The sequence below is a fragment of the Engystomops pustulosus genome, chromosome 7, assembly GCF_040894005.1.
Source record: "Engystomops pustulosus chromosome 7, aEngPut4.maternal, whole genome shotgun sequence".
Lineage (NCBI taxonomy): Eukaryota > Metazoa > Chordata > Amphibia > Anura > Leptodactylidae > Engystomops > Engystomops pustulosus.
In genome coordinates this window covers 169,097,620-169,113,972 of record NC_092417.1, presented here as the reverse complement: position 1 = coordinate 169,113,972, position 16,353 = coordinate 169,097,620, and the positions used below count along the sequence as shown (strand labels likewise).

Sequence of the window (16,353 nt, the reverse complement as noted above, 5' to 3'; positions counted from 1 at the left end):
AAACCCTTTCCCCTATGTGATAAATGACAGAAGGCAAATAATGGAAATCAAAAACCTGCAACATGTGAAAAACACAGGAAGAGGATGGAGCAAATGATAGATATCCCCAATCAGATTCTGAAACAAGCATAACTATAATGTATTGTGTATACACCCGATAGACATCCTATGAGCCCCTAGTGGTGAGTGCGCTCACTGCAACTTCTTAAGTTATGTGCCTGGTTGACTAACATAGTTACATGTAGCTCATCACAGGGGGCAGAATATGTCTGTAATATCCAATCATCACGCAAGAAAACCTTCCTATCCCAGTATTAACCCGAACTGTGTTCACCCTGAAATATGTCCACTTTGAATGATTACTGAAATAGCGCCAATCCTAATATTTATGACGGATGCGATGCCTGACTTGTCAGTGATGTAACCTTTCTAAAAGCAGCGCAGGAATGCTCCTCTCCTGACATGGTGACAACCATTTATCCTACTTAAAAAGATTTCAAAACACTTTTAAGGCCATGGAGTACTAGAGTAATTATGCCAGTAATGTGACACAGGGGATTAACCCCTTTGCCGCTTTAAGTCGTTTGCAATTTGGCACTTATCAGACACGCAACAGGAGAGGATATTAGGAGAAAGAATGCACCTTCAATACATGGAGAGGGCAAAGCATGAGGATGTGAATGAACTGTGAACATACATCCTGAATTCCCTGTAATGTAGTAGTAACACAAGAGTCACACCAGTTATAGAAGAACTTTACCCCACATAAACAGTCTGTATGGAAGGTAGAAGAAAAATGATGAGATTATACAAAGGGGGCAGTATTATAGTAGTTATATTCCTGTACATAGGGGGCAGTATTATAGTAGTTATATTCTTGTACAAAGGGGGCAGTATTATAGTAGTTATATTCCTGTACATAGGGGGCAGTATTATAGTAGTTATATTCCTGTATATAGGGGGCAGTATTATAGTAGTTATATTCTTGTACATAGGGGGCAGTATTATAGTAGTTATATTCTTGTACAAAGGGGGCAGTATTATAGTAGTTATATTCCTGTACATAGGGGGCAGTATTATAGTAGTTATATTCTTGTACATAGGGGGCAGTATTATAGTAGTTATATTCCTGTACATAGGGGGCAGTATTATAGTAGTTATATTCTTGTACATAGCGGGCAGTATTATAGTAGTTATATACCTGTACATAGGGGGCAGTATTATAGTAGTTATATTCTTGTACATAGGGGGCAGTATTATAGTAGTTATATTCTTGTACATAGCGGGCAGTATTATAGTAGTTATATTCCTGTACATAGGGGGCAGTATTATAGTAGTTATATTCCTGTACATAGGGGACAGTATTATAGTAGTTTTATTCTTGTACATAGGGGGCAGTATTATAGTAGTTATATTCTTGTACATAAGGGGCAGTATTATAGTAGTTATATTCTTGTACATAGGGGGCAGTATTATAGTAGTTATATTCCTGTACATAGGGGCAGTATTATAGTAGTTATATTCCTGTACATAGGGGGCAGTATTATAGTAGTTATATTCTTGTACATAGGGGGCAGTATTATAGTAGTTATATTCTTGTACATAGGGGCAGTATTATAGTAGTTATATTCTTGTACATAGGGGGCAGTATTATAGTAGTTATATTCTTGTACATAGGGGGCAGTATTATAGTAGTTATATACTTGTACATAGGGGTAGTATTATAGTAGTTATATTCTTGTACATAGGGAGCAGTATTATAGTAGTTATATTCTTGTACATAGGGGGCAGTATTATAGTAGTTATATTCTTGTACATAGGGGCAGTATTATAGTAGTTATATTCTTGTACAAAGGGGGCAGTATTATAGTAGTTATATTCCTGTACATAGGGGGCAGTATTATAGTAGTTATATTCTTGTACAAAGGGGGCAGTATTATAGTAGTTATATTCCTGTACATAGGGGGCAGTATTATAGTAGTTATATTCTTGTACATAGGGGGCAGTATTATAGTAGTTATATTCTTGTACAAAGGGGGCAGTATTATAGTAGTTATATTCCTGTACATAGGGGGCAGTATTATAGTAGTTATATTCTTGTACATAGGGGGCAGTATTATAGTAGTTATATTCCTGTACATAGGGGGCAGTATTATAGTAGTTATATTCCTGTACATAGGGGGCAGTATTATAGTAGTTATATTCTTGTACATAGCGGGCAGTATTATAGTAGTTATATACCTGTACATAGGGGGCAGTATTATAGTAGTTATATTCTTGTACATAGGGGGCAGTATTATAGTAGTTATATTCTTGTACATAGGGGGCAGTATTATAGTAGTTATATTCTTGTACATAGGGGGCAGTATTATAGTAGTTATATTCTTGTACATAGGGGACAGTATTACAGTAGTTATATCCCTGTACATAGGGGGCAGTATTATAGTAGTTATATTCCTGTACATAGGGGGCAGTATTATAGTAGTTATATTCCTGTACATAGGGGGCAGTATTATAGTAGTTATATTCTTGTACATAGGGGCAGTATTATAGTAGTTATATTCTTGTACATAGGGGGCAGTATTATAGTAGTTATATACTTGTACATAGGGGGCAGTATTATAGTAGTTATATACTTGTACATAGGGGTAGTATTATAGTAGTTATATTCTTGTACATAGGGGGCAGTATTATAGTAGTTCTGTACATAGGGGGCAGTATTATAGTAGTTATATTCTTGTACATAGGGGGCAGTATTATAGTAGTTATATTCCTGTACATAGGGGAAGTATTATAGTAGTTATATTCTTGTACATACGGGGCAGTATTATAGTAGTTATATTCTTGTACATAGGGGCAGTATTATAGTAGTTATATTCTTGTACATAGGGGGCAGTATTATAGTAGTTATATTCTTGTACATACGGGGCAGTATTATAGTAGTTATATTCTTGTACATAGGGGGCAGTATTATAGAAGTTATATTCTTGTACATAGGGGGTAGTATTATAGTAGTTATATTCCTGTACATAGGGGGTAGTATTATAGTAGTTATATTCTTGTACATAGGGGCAGTATTATAGTAGTTATATTCTTGTACATACGGGGCAGTATTATAGTAGTTATATTCTTGTACATAGGGGGCAGTATTATAGTAGTTATATTCTTGTACATAGGGGGCAGTATTATAGTAGTTATATTCCTGTACATAGGGGGTAGTATTATAGTAGTTATATTCTTGTACATAGGAGCAGTATTATAGTAGTTATATTCTTGTACATAGGGGGCAGTATTATAGTAGTTATATTCCTGTACATAGGGGCAGTATTATAGTAGTTATATTCCTGTACATAGGGGGCAGTATTATAGTAGTTATATTCTTGTACATAGGGGGCAGTATTATAGTAGTTATATTCTTGTACATAAAGGGGCAGTATTATAGTAGTTATATTCTTGTACATAGGGGGCAGTATTATAGTAGTTATATTCCTGTACATAGGGGGCAGTATTATAGTAGTTATATTTTTGTACATAGGAGCAGTATTATAGTGGTTATATTCTTGTACATAGGTGGCTGTAACATAGCATTGATATTTTTGCCCATTGTTAGCCTGTTCACCTATTGCTGCTTCCATTTATCGGGTGAGTCCCATTCATATAATCATTTGATATCCCTCTGCGTCATTTCTTGGAATTAAAAGGAGGGCTTTATCTTAATTAACATTTTGTTTAATACCATTACTAATTCTGTAGTGTCTGGTATCTTCCACCAATGACGTCACCTCGGTAAAGAAACTCTCACAATACATTTGTTTGCGTTTAGCACTTACAGGTTCATTGAAGCCTGAACAATGACAGGACAGCTGTGTTCATAGCCTGAGGAATAAGCGATGAGTGAGTCACAGGACAGAATACACTGGATGGATATCCCTTCTGCACTATGGAGGTAGTCTGGGTATGATGGGAGGATGATGGAGAGCAATTGTAAAGTCTTGTACACAGTCTTTATGTCATTGGGTTAAAATGACCTTTTTTGTTTTAGCTGGGAAAAAACTTATTGTTAACCTTTTACAGGTTTTTTGAGTAGCCTGATTAAATGTCCGCAAAGTACTGGTTTATACGTCAGAGGGACTAGAATAGGAGAAAATATCACTTACAAGGCCGACTGACGTGATAAAGGTCATCAATCAATGATTGGATAAATAATGTAACTTATTCCACACTGTAAACAATGTAAAAAAAAAAAGACTTGCTTTACCATATAAAACCCCTGCCACGAGACAATTAACCCTGTGCATAATATCAGATAGATGGGAAAAGCCCTTAAAGTCTCATAAAGTCCTTATGTCCTACTGACTACTGTAGTAACAATAGGTTGAGAGGGATAAGATGTATCTAACTATTTGCACATACAATGGGATACATCATCCTGTTCCTCCCCCCTGCTAGTAGTAGGAGGAGTGAACATCAGCAACAGTCAGCGATTGGCTGCTGCTTATGTTCAGGATGATTTTCCCAGTGATGTCACGGAACCATTACAGAGAGCTTATGCTCAGCGGAGCCCGGGGATAGATGCAATACTTTTGCATCCGTCTGCTATAGGCTCCAATAGCATCTGCTAAGTGTATACTTCACTCTGCAGGAGGAAACAGAATTGAAAGATACAGCTTGCTGCAACCTTCATCCTTCCATCCTTTGTTTTGCACAGTATGTGACATTTCCTGGTCAGACAGAGGCAAAAAGGATGCCCGTGTCTGCCAGTATATGTATATATACATAAAACACGGGGTGAATGTAGCCTAAGTCTACCTTCCTGTTCTATTTCAGAAATTGTATCCTAAATTGAAGAACTTAATAAGCTGAGAGAGGCTTGGTGCTAGGAAGGTGCTGCCTGACAACCCCAGTAAGAAGTCTGTAGTTGTCAGGCTGTCAATCCATAGAAAAGAGTCTGGTTGTAGTCATTTCAGACTGATACTTTGTTGCTAAGATAAGGGGGTAAAACCACTTAGCAGAAGTCAGGACACATCACTCCTTAACCCTATATTACCCTGACTTTTAAAAGGCTTGCGTCGCCAAAGTTATCCAAAAAAATATGAATGCAAATGACTTTTAATGTTAATGTCTTTTAAGGTTATTTTTTTTATAAATATATACCACTTGGCCACTATGGGGAACATCATCTTTGTATTAAAGCAAGGTACACAACATAGATGGATTTCCATAGCAAAGGACCTTTAATGATGTCATCATTGGACAGGTGTGAGTGTCCTGCTCTTGCTCTCCTGAAGGAGACAAATTTTGAAACCACAGCAATTGTATAACTCTCAACTTTTATGTGTGCCACAGAAAGTTCTCAGTTTGGAAGACCCTGACTCCAGTACGTATAATACCGTTCTTACACTCCCCTACACAGTAATATGCCCCCCTTCCTCTGCCACTCATACTAGTTAATGCCCCTCTTTTATGTAGCCCCCTCCTTTTATGCTCCTTTCATCACATCTCACTGCACATTCCAGTCTCTGCACACAGCAATAGTGGAGTCTGGAACTGACAGCTTTCTGCTTCACCACTGCATTGCACTCTGTTGGGAGGACGCAGATAGTGTTGAAACGTGTTGGTGGGACAGATCTAAAAAATCTGGGACTGACCCCCTTCAATGTGGGACCTTTGGGAAGTATGGTGTGGATGTGGTGTTTCTACAGATCAGTACAGGTAGTTGTAACACTGCAGACAGAGGTGTATGAGACATAGCAGAACTCTGCCCCTTCCCCATCATGATATCATCACAGGTCTTGTTTCACGCTTCAGCATTGGAGATAGGGTCCACTTCTGTCCCTACTCTTCTATGATGTCATTACAGGTTTTGTTCCATGCTTAACCTTTGGAGATAAGGTCTACTCCTGTCCCTACTCTTCAATGATATCATCACAGGTCTTGTTCCATGTTTCAGCATTGGAGATAGGGTCCACTACTGTACCTACTCTTCTATCATGTAATCACAGGTCTTGTTCCGTGCTTCAGCATTTGGAGATGGGGTTCACTCCTGTCCCAACTCTTCTATGATGTCATCACAGGTCTTGTTCCAGGTTTCAGCATTGGAGATGAGGTTCACTCCTGTCCCTACTCTTCTATGATGTCATCACAGGTCTTGTTCCAGGTTTCAGCATTGGAGATGGGGTTCACTCCTGTCCCTACTCTTCTATGATGTCATCACAGGTCTTGTTCCAGGTTTCAGCATTGGAGATGGGGTTCACTCCTGTCCCTACTCTTCTATGATGTCATCACAGGTCTTGTTCCAGGTTTCAGCATTGGAGATGGGGTTCACTCCTGTCCCTACTCTTCTATGATGTCATCACAGGTCTTGTTGCAGGTTTCAGCATTGGAGATGAGGTTCACTCCTGTCCCTACTCTTCTATGATGTCATCACAGGTCTTGTTCCAGGTTTCAGCATTGGAGATAGGGTGAAGCTCCCATTAGATTTTAATAATTTTTATTATTACTAAATTTCATATGATTGGTATGGTTTGGAGCTGAAAACTAGATCTGAACATCATAAACACCAAATTACTAGAGACATATAAATTATGCTTCAAACACATAGTAATGACATGTATCATATCATTCTTTTTCTTCTTAGGTGTCATATAATTTTTGCGCCTCCCTCTCCGTTTCCCTTCAAAGTAAGAAAGGTGTGGAAATATTGAGTGTATACAAGTCTGCATTTTTGTTGTGGCTCATAACCAGACATATTTCACAGAGCAGAAACCCGAAATAAAGATGAAAGTCTACTAAGAGGTCTATGTAATTAGGCATAACAAGAATTTACAAGTTCTTCCAAAAGTTTTTTGTGAGACATTTGAGATTCTTGCATATTTGTACAAAAGTTTGTTGCGAAGTAAGATTTCTCCTGAACCAAGATGAGATACTCTTCCCACTTCTTCTTCTACATCAAAATTTTTTTCACTTTTTTTTACACTTTTATGACTGAGATGAATACTGTAAAAAATGTAAAAGTTTCTTTAAATCTCTGTTTTCTATCTATCTATAATTTCCATCTATAAAAGTATCCTTTAAATGAGAATTCATCCCTTACCCAAATAATAGAGGATTAATGTCTCATTGCTAGGACCCCCAGAGGTTCCCCAGATAACAGTAGAGCATAGGACCAAAAATAGTGAATGGGACTGCTGAGACAGCAATACTAGCAGCAATCCCAGACTTCCATAGAAGTGTATGGAGCACAGGCTTCCATAGAAGTGTATGGAGCACAGGCTTCCATAGAAGTGAATGGAGCACAGGCTTCCATAGAAGTGAATGGAGCACAGGCTTCCATAGAAGTGTATGGAGTACAGGCTTCCATAGAAGTGAATGGAGCACAGGCTTCCATAGATGTGTATGGAGCACAGGCTTCCATAGAAGTGTATGGAGCACAGGCTTCCATAGTAGTGAATGGAGCACAGGCTTCCATAGATGTGTATGGAGCACAGGCTTCCATAGAAGTGTATGGAGCACAGGCTTCCATAGAAGTGTATGGAGTACAGGCTTCCATAGAAGTGAATGGAGCACAGGCTTCCATAGATGTGTATGGAGCACAGGCTTCCATAGTAGTGAATGGAGCACAGGCTTCCATAGATGTGTATGGAGCACAGGCTTCCATAGTAGTGTATGGAGCACAGGCTTCCATAGATGTGTATGGAGCACAGGCTTCCATAGTAGTGTATGGAGCACAGGCTTCCATAGATGTGTATGGAGCACAGGCTTCCATAGAAGTGTATGGAGCACAGGCTTCCATAGAAGTGAATGGAGCACAGGCTTCCATAGTAGTGAATGGAGCACAGGCTTCCATAGAAGTGAATGGAGCACAGGCTTCCATAGAAGTGAATGGAGCACAGGCTTCCATAGTAATGAATGTTCCCAACAGTCTGTTGGGAGCGACCTGTTGATAATGGATAAATGCCATTTATGGTATAATCCCTTCATGTTATCTGGTATGATAACTAAATTATAGGGGTTTTCTAGCTTTTCATAACTTATCTATTGGAAACATTAGACTGGTTGGTTTCCAGTTAGGACCCCTAGCTTATTCTAGTAGATTTAGGACCCCCCTACTTGGTATTGATTCCATATCATTGGAATAGATTTTCAATATAAAACCCTGGAAAACTTAAGTAACGTTGTTATACAAGTTAAATGGAGGTTCTAATCCATTTTTAGCGTATATGAAAATATTGTATACATATAAAGGGTTTGTGATCCAATTTTGTGTCCATCCCAGGCAGGTGCAAGCTTCCTGTATCAGATCTCCCTCTTGTAATGAGCCTTTAATGTTCCTCTTCACTAACAGAAAGCAGAGACTTTCAAAGAAAGTTAAATCCAGACAATAGGGCACATTTACTTACCTGGTCCCTGCGCGACCCCCGATCCGGACTGTCCGTGAGGATGAAGTCTGCCACGTTTCATGAACATCGTGCGCCCAATATCCTGAATGTGTTGCTTTCCCGATCAAGTCCGCCAGAGTTCACCTTCTTCTTCCCGGTGCATGTAAGCGTTTGGCTTGCGACACAATTTTGAGGTTAAATCCGGAGGTTTAGCCAAATCGCCTGATAGTCCGATGGCCCGCCCCCCGATTTGTGTTGCATGAAAGACGGCACAATTGCGCCAAAAACCCCTTTTAAATCCCTGTCCCAGCGGCGCAAAATGGAAAACGAGGAAAGTGCGGTCCGCGGGGCCCTTAGTAAATGAGCCCCAATAAGCTCTAGGGCAGTGATGGCGAACCTTTTAGTGACCGAGTGCCCAAACTGCAACCGCACACCCTCATTTATCGCAAGATGCCAACCAAAAATTAAAGCAGTAACATATTGCTCCCTGTCTTTCAACAATGTTCAATCATACTGGCCTCCTGCGGACACCAACACAGTAGAAAGAAGAAAAATTTGCATCATTGTAGCTTCTTTCCAGTGTCCCTCTGTACACAGAGAATCATGGGGCTGGCAGGAGGTCCTTCAGAGATAATTTGGCCCTGTCTACTCATTCTCCCTCTTCCTACAGTCCCAAGTAGTGAAGTAAGTATCACTTTAATATATCACTGAAAGCAGCATCTTTGCTTCCAAGTTGCTTGGAACTGCAGGAAAATTATTTAATTCCTGTCTGGTGTTCTGGGGTGATGGCCCGGGTGCCCACAGAAAGGGCTCGGAGTGCCGCCTCTGGCACCCGTGCCATAGGTTCGCCACCACTGCTCTAGGGGAAGTGGTGGCATTGGGACAGCATTAGAGGCTTCATCCCTTGTGCCATATTATGGCAACATAAATGCCTGAGATAACTATTGTCTTTATATTGATATATTGAGGTGCAGAGGGATAATGTTTCTTGCTATGGACACCTCAATATAATACTCAGGGGAGTCATATAGGTTAGGCAACGTTCCCTAGGTCAGAAAGGTGATCAAAGTAAGAAGTCACTATCATGTCTATTGTTACTTACAAGTGGCTACACCATAGGTCAAGGTTCCAGCCTTTAACAGATTTAATATGCCTTAGAATATAAAAGAAGCCACAATTTTTTCCATAACAATAAAAACATCTGCAGACAGGCAGGCATCTGCGACACAATCCCCTGTTAAACACCTGTCACAGCCGTGCAAAAACATTGGAAAATCCGACAAAAGTGCATCCGCGGACCCATAGTAAATAAGCCCCATGATTCTTAATTCCGTATTTATTCCATATTTAGGAAACCTACCATGAGAAATCTGCAATCTGAAGTAGATCTGATTCCTCCTGCCTGCCTGTGCTGTAATCTGTCATTTTAAAATCCTGGAACCTAACTTGTTAAGAAGCGTTCCAGTACTCAGTCGGACCGTGCGCCACATTTATCATGCATTGTCCAACGGAATTGTGTCGCACCCCCCCCATGTTAAAGGTGCACCAATAAAAGTTGGTGCACTCTGCCGGAGCAATGCAAAGGGCGCCAGATTCATGAAGAACATGAACACAATTCCTGAATCTGGCGCCCCCTGCACACTACACAGGCAAACTGCACATAATACAGATTGCACAGTTTTTTGATAAATATGGGCTAATGGCTCAGGTTGAGCCTATAGGAGTGTATGGATACTGTATTTATAGATCTGTACAGCTTTGAACAGGTGCATTGCTGTAATACGGTCCCGTGCATGAGCCTGCACTGCAGCACAGGGTCTATATACCATGAATTGATGACTATATAAAGTCCATTATCAATAGGTGCAATTATCTGACCCATTAAAATGATATAGACTATAATTTTTCTGATATATCTGTATACATCTAATTATCCTTCTAATGTATATCTATAGTGTAGCTTTGATGACCACACCGCATTGTCTCTTACTGAGTAATATGTGTATATGTGCTATTCATAGGGTGCAGGACAATGTATGTTTCTATTTCCCGGCCGCAGACCCCCTCATAATGGACAAACCATACATTGACCAGCCCTTGCACCCATGGTCTCTGACTCACCCAATACATCTTGAGGCTGAGTTGGACATAGGGGAAAACTGGAAAAAAAAAAAAAGTCTGTAGTGACATAACCTCATCATTGCAGGGGTGGTCTTTGGACTGGGGTGGGTGTATGTGACTGAGCCCTATAAGGTAGAGGTTGGCCTGGCAGATGGGTGTGACAGACACTGAGAAGATATAAAGCTGGGTATATTGGCTCACATGGGCCATAAAATTACTCACACAAGTTTCACAAAGCAAGTTCATCAAATAGCTGGATAACCTCAGCACTTAATTTTACACAGCTGGATTCTGCCAACTCCAACATCTCCTCTCCACTCCAGTGAGTAGAACTGCAGAGACTTCTCTGCATTTGCATTTTGTGTCTGTGATGGTTAACATGAATGTCATCATTGATAATGAATAAGTACAATGTGTAATAGGGGGGGCATCAAGATATAATGGCCTCTCTCTTAGTGGTTAGTTATGCCTACAGCATGATAAATGGTATAGTAAAGATCTGGGAGAATATTGTGCAATTTTGTTTTTTTGGGGAAAAAAAAGTATGAACAGGGTCTAACAAATAGAGGGAAGGGACTTTTTAAAAAGTTTTCTGGCCTCTAGCTAGATCCCATAGTAGTTACAAGTTAAATTAAAAGACAGCACTGATCCAGAAGTGATAGATTCTAGCAGCATTCTTGCCTATGGGCTGAAACCTATTGTTATTGCTGCAGATATTGCGCCAGTTTTTTGCACGAAAGACAGAACCGGATTCAATAGGAATTGATTGTCTTCTATCTTCTTCTTGAATCCATTTTAAACAATTAAAGCCAGCAAAAATCCAAGTGTGTCTACATTGTTACAAATGCAAATTACAAACAAATGCCTTGGGAAAATTTGATACAATTTTGCCTTGCAAATAATTGGGGGTTCTATGTCTTCTGTCTGGACCCATTCTCATTTTTGGTTAGAAAAAAGCTAATAGAGCAAAAAATGTATAAATATATATATATTTTCATTCTCTTTCTGTGAACAATACCATACAATACAACTAGGTAACTACTAGGGCTGTATCAGAAATCGGTATTTGGAATAAAGCAGTCATGCTTTTCAACCTCAGAACAATCCCTTTAATATCTAAAGAGCTTAGATGTAACACAAGCACAAACCATAGTCAGAGATGGCACTGTTTTTGAAAGAAGTAGCCATGTTTTTCAACCCCTTTAAATTGTAATAAAGCTACCATAATTTCTCAACATTGAGCAATAAAATGTAACGCAATACTTCAAACATATCTATCAGATCAGATGTATTCTATCTTGAATAGCTAGATTGGATGTCTAAGCTAAAGTGTACTCTTTGGGGCTCATTTACTAAGGGCCCTGCGGACCGCACTTTTGTCAGACATCCCAACGATTTCCGCCACAAACGGACAATGCACTTTCAGGAACTCCGAGGGACCGGGTAAGTAAATGTGCCCCATTTTGTGCAACATTGCACCCTTATTAATGCTTAGTTTGTGCCAAAGGCTTCTTGGCGAGTATGTTATAAAATTAACACAGAATCTATGATAATCAACTACAACAATTGTAACAATTGACAATAAATCTGCAACAATACCTTAAAGAACTATTTGACAGAACATGAAACAAATGTCTAAAATGTATCAAACGATTTCTAAACACCACATAATGGGCATCTATCACCAGCAAAATATATGATAGTAAGGGGATGTTTTTGTAGCAACATGACCCCTTGAAATGTCTCTTGTGGAAGCTGGTGGGCTGCACATATAAATCTTCCCCTAGAGAGGAGTAATGTCCAATGGATGGCAAAGAGATGAAGTAAAGCCTCAGGAAAGGGCATGACATAGCCGCATCCTCTCTGGGTATTGGTTTACAGATTACACCATGAAAGCTACAAGGTTACATTACAATGTGCAGCCTTCAAAACGCCAAGTTTACATTCCAACAACCACGTGGGCTCAGTTAAGTTTAGTCTTAGAGGTAATTTATAGATACAAATAGTAACAGGTTCCTCTTTTAGTAAATCATTTATTACACCATCTGCTCTAAAATAGAAGGGACCATGTTTTTGAATCTAGAAATAATTTTATGAGGTATAAGGTTTCTCTAAGAGACCAATGATTATCTAATGATTATCTACCTATCTTTCATGTAGCTATCTATCTATCCAAAGAAATGGCAGCACTCCAAAGTTCAAAAAGTGAAAAATGGTGATCCTTTATTCCATATTTAGGAATCCTACCATGAGGAATCTGGAATCTGAAGTAGATCTGATTCCTCCTACCTACCTGTGCTGTAATCTGTCATTTTATAATCCTGGAACCTAACTTGTTAAAAACTTTATTTTAGCAATATGTATATTAACTGCAGAGGCTACTGGAGGTGTACTTAGCTTCCAGTGCTGGCCCAGGCTAGTACACGCACCAGTACCCTCACAGTGGATGAAGCTATCCGTTTCCAGGAACTTCACAATCTATCTCATATCTATCTACCTACCTATCTGTCTATCTCTATCTATCTATCTATCTATCTATCTATCTATCTATCTATCTATCTATCTCATATCAATCAATCAATCAATCAATCTACCCCATACCTATCTATCTCATATCTATCTATCTATCAATCTACCCCATACCTATCTGTCTATCTCATATCAATCTATCTATCTCATATCTATCTATCTATCTGTTTATCTATCTCTCTATCTCATATCTATCTATCTATCTCATATCAATCTATCTATCTCATATCAATCTATCTATCTCATATCTATCTATCTCATATCAATCTATCTATCTCATATCTATCTATCTATCTATCTATCTCATATCTATCTATCTATCTCATATCAATCTATCTATCTCATATCAATCTATCTATCTATATATCTATATGCATCTTCCTGGAATTTATCTGTTTCCTATCAATCTTCACTTCATAATTAATCTATTAGCAAACTAGTGCATATCTAAATATATATATATATCTCACTTAGAAATATATTTATGTATTAGCATAACTACACATCTATCTTCTATCTATCAAAGGAAAGAGAGGCAGCACATCCAACTTTAAAGCATATGGTGCAAGAGTGTGTTTATTTCAGTGCGCCATTTCGGTGCAGTTCACACCTTCCTCATGCTTGCCTCTCTGTCCTTGGATAAATACATGGGTTCCCATCTCAAACTTAGCATTGCAAAAGCATTTAAAGATCTGTCATGTGGCAGTCAATCTTTTAGTAAATGACAGATCTAACTATCTTTCCAGATCTATATCACATCTCTTAGCAATCTGTCTTTTATGCTATCATTAATCATCTGTCCACACTGGGGGTCATTTACTAAGGGCCCGATTTGCGTTTTCCCGACGTGTTACCCGAATATTTCCGATTTGCGCCGATTTCCCCTGAATTGCCCCGAGATTTTGGCGCACGCGATCGGATTGTGACGCATCGGCGCTGGCATGCACGCGACGGAAATCGGGGGGGGGGGTCCGTGGCCGAACGAAAACCAGACGGATTCGGAAAAACCGCCGCATTTTTAAAAAAAAAAGTGTCGCAGAGCTTGCACTTACCTCCACTAGGAATAGGCCGGTGAACTTGAGTGCGTTCCGATGCTCTTCAGCGCAGCAGCGCCACCTGGTGGACATCGCAGGAACTGCCTTAATGAATCCCGGCCAGACCCGAATCCACCGCAGAGAACGTGCCGCTGGATCGCGATTGGATCGGGTAAGTAAATCTGCCCCACTGTGTATAATACAAATTAATAAACAGGACTGCACGCAGAAATACCTATGCCTTTAGATCGCTGACGCTTAGTACATGTTATATTTGGTGAGCAAATGACATTCATTTACATATAGTTCACATATAGGTAGGGCCGCTTATATACTTATATACTGGGGGGGGGTTTGATGGGGCTACCCATGTACTGGGGGAGGTGGCTGCATTATGCTGGAGCTACATATATACTGGAGTGGCTGCGGTGTGCTGGGGCTACAAATATACTGAGGGGGTGGCTGCAGTGTGCTGGGGCTACCTATATACTAGGGTGGACTGCATTGTGCTGGGGCTACCTATATACTGGGTATTGGCTGCAATGTGCTGTGGCTAGCTATATACTGGGGTGGGGTTGGCTGCATTGTGCTGGGGCTACCTATATACTAGGGGGGACTGCATTGTGCTGGGGCTACCTATACACTGGGAGGTTGGCTGCAATGTGTTTGGGCTACCTATATACTGGTGGGGGTCTGCAGTTTGCTGGAGACACTTATATACTAGGGGGCTGCATTGTGCTGGGGCTACCTATATACTGGGGGGATGGCTGCAGTGTACTGGAACTACCTATATACTAGGGGGGTGGCATTGTGCTGGGGGCTACCTATATACTGGGGGGATGGCTGCGGTGTACTGGGGCTACATATATACTGGGGGGGAGGCTGCAGTGTGCTGGGGATACCTAAACGCGGCGCTAGTGGTACGTGTGACCACCCTTAGGGTTGCAAATATAAATGCTGCAGCTTAGCCCAAATTGTTGATACATAACTGACTGGCAGCTCTTTATATGTATGGTGTAGCAATTACATCCCTTAGATTACAGCAATGACATCACTTAGTGATCTAAGTTATGTCATTTCTATGGTGTTACACAGTTAATACTTAATTGTAACAATTCATAGACCATGTGATATATTGATCAAACGTGGCAGGTTGCAAACCTCTCACCTGGCCTAAGAGTTTTAAGCTTCACCTCTAGGCTCAAGATTGATTTATCGCAAACCTTTGTGACCTGTAGTAGAAGGAAAGAATCGCATTCTGTTCATTCCGTACAGGAATTCTTAGAAGTTAGTTAGCTATACACTAGTCACTAGCGCTCCTGGGCACACACTGTCTCCAACTTGCTTTATAGATTATGGAAAAATAGGTTTACAAGTAGGTCACAAATTTAGGAATGTTGCAATTATTGATTTATGTCTATTATGGATTATGTCTTATATAGCTCATAAATCTCTCTATATATAGTGATATATATCAGAAGAGCAGGGACTATATACAGGGTGTAACAAAAAGGTTGAGACAAATTGTCCAGATATATAGTGCCATGCAGTATACATAAAATTATTTTTAATTATTAGTTATAGAAGGTCTCCAGATTGATGATTTAGGTGTGTACAGTGTCCAGATTCCTTGTCTTATACAACATACAGTTGTGTTCAAATGTTTACATACCCCTGCAGAATTTGGGTTATTTTGGTTAATTGGCTCCAACCAGCTTAAGAAAGCCAAAATTCTGCAGGGGTATTAGAGAATTAGTTGTATATAGCACCCTGACAAATACTGTATACATTGTATAACATATACGGAGAAATAGTTGTAGACAGTGTCCAAACACAAACTTTTACCTCCTAGGTACTATATGGTGGGGAAGACTTGATGGTCTAGGGCAGTGATGGCGAACCTTTTTGAGCCTGAGTGCCCAAACTTCAACCAAAAGCCACTTATTTATTGGAAAGTGCCAGCACACCAATTTAAGTAATAATGTATTTCTCCTTGTTCATTGACAACTTTCAATTCTTCAGCCTCCCAAGGACACCAACCCAGTTGAAAGGAGGAGGGCAAATTCATCCATCATTGTAGGAAGATTCTGCAGGCAGATTCTTTGAGTCCTGTCTGGTGAACTTTATTCTGGGGTGATGGCCTGGGTGCCCACAGAAAGGCCTCCGAGTGCCGCCTCTGGCACCAGTGCCATAGGTTCGCCACCACTGGTCTAGGGTAACAATGGGCAAGGGGAATCTGTTGTACTTTTGTGTCCTATAATAGGATCAGGCATAAAGGTGAGCAGACCAAT

The 16,353-nt window shown here is 40.0% G+C and overlaps 2 protein-coding genes across 8 annotated transcripts in view; one reads left to right on the top strand and one right to left on the bottom strand.

The window, feature by feature from the left end:
- Positions 1-16,353, bottom strand: part of DHCR7 (7-dehydrocholesterol reductase) — a 93,014-nt gene that overhangs the window by 51,101 nt on the left and 25,560 nt on the right. The gene's annotated exons all lie outside the window — the stretch shown is intronic.
- PTH (parathyroid hormone) overlaps positions 1-16,353 on the top strand; it is a 34,203-nt gene that overhangs the window by 9,425 nt on the left and 8,425 nt on the right. Inside the window, exon 1 of one of the 5 annotated variants that reach the window (XM_072118909.1) lies at positions 10,715-10,821. The exons of 3 other annotated variants lie outside the window; for them this stretch is intronic. The gene's annotated coding sequence lies outside the window, so the exon portion shown is untranslated. Of the gene's footprint in view, positions 1-10,714; positions 10,822-15,364; positions 15,438-16,353 lie in introns of those variants that run through there. One more of the 5 variants, XM_072118908.1, reaches the window with a different exon arrangement.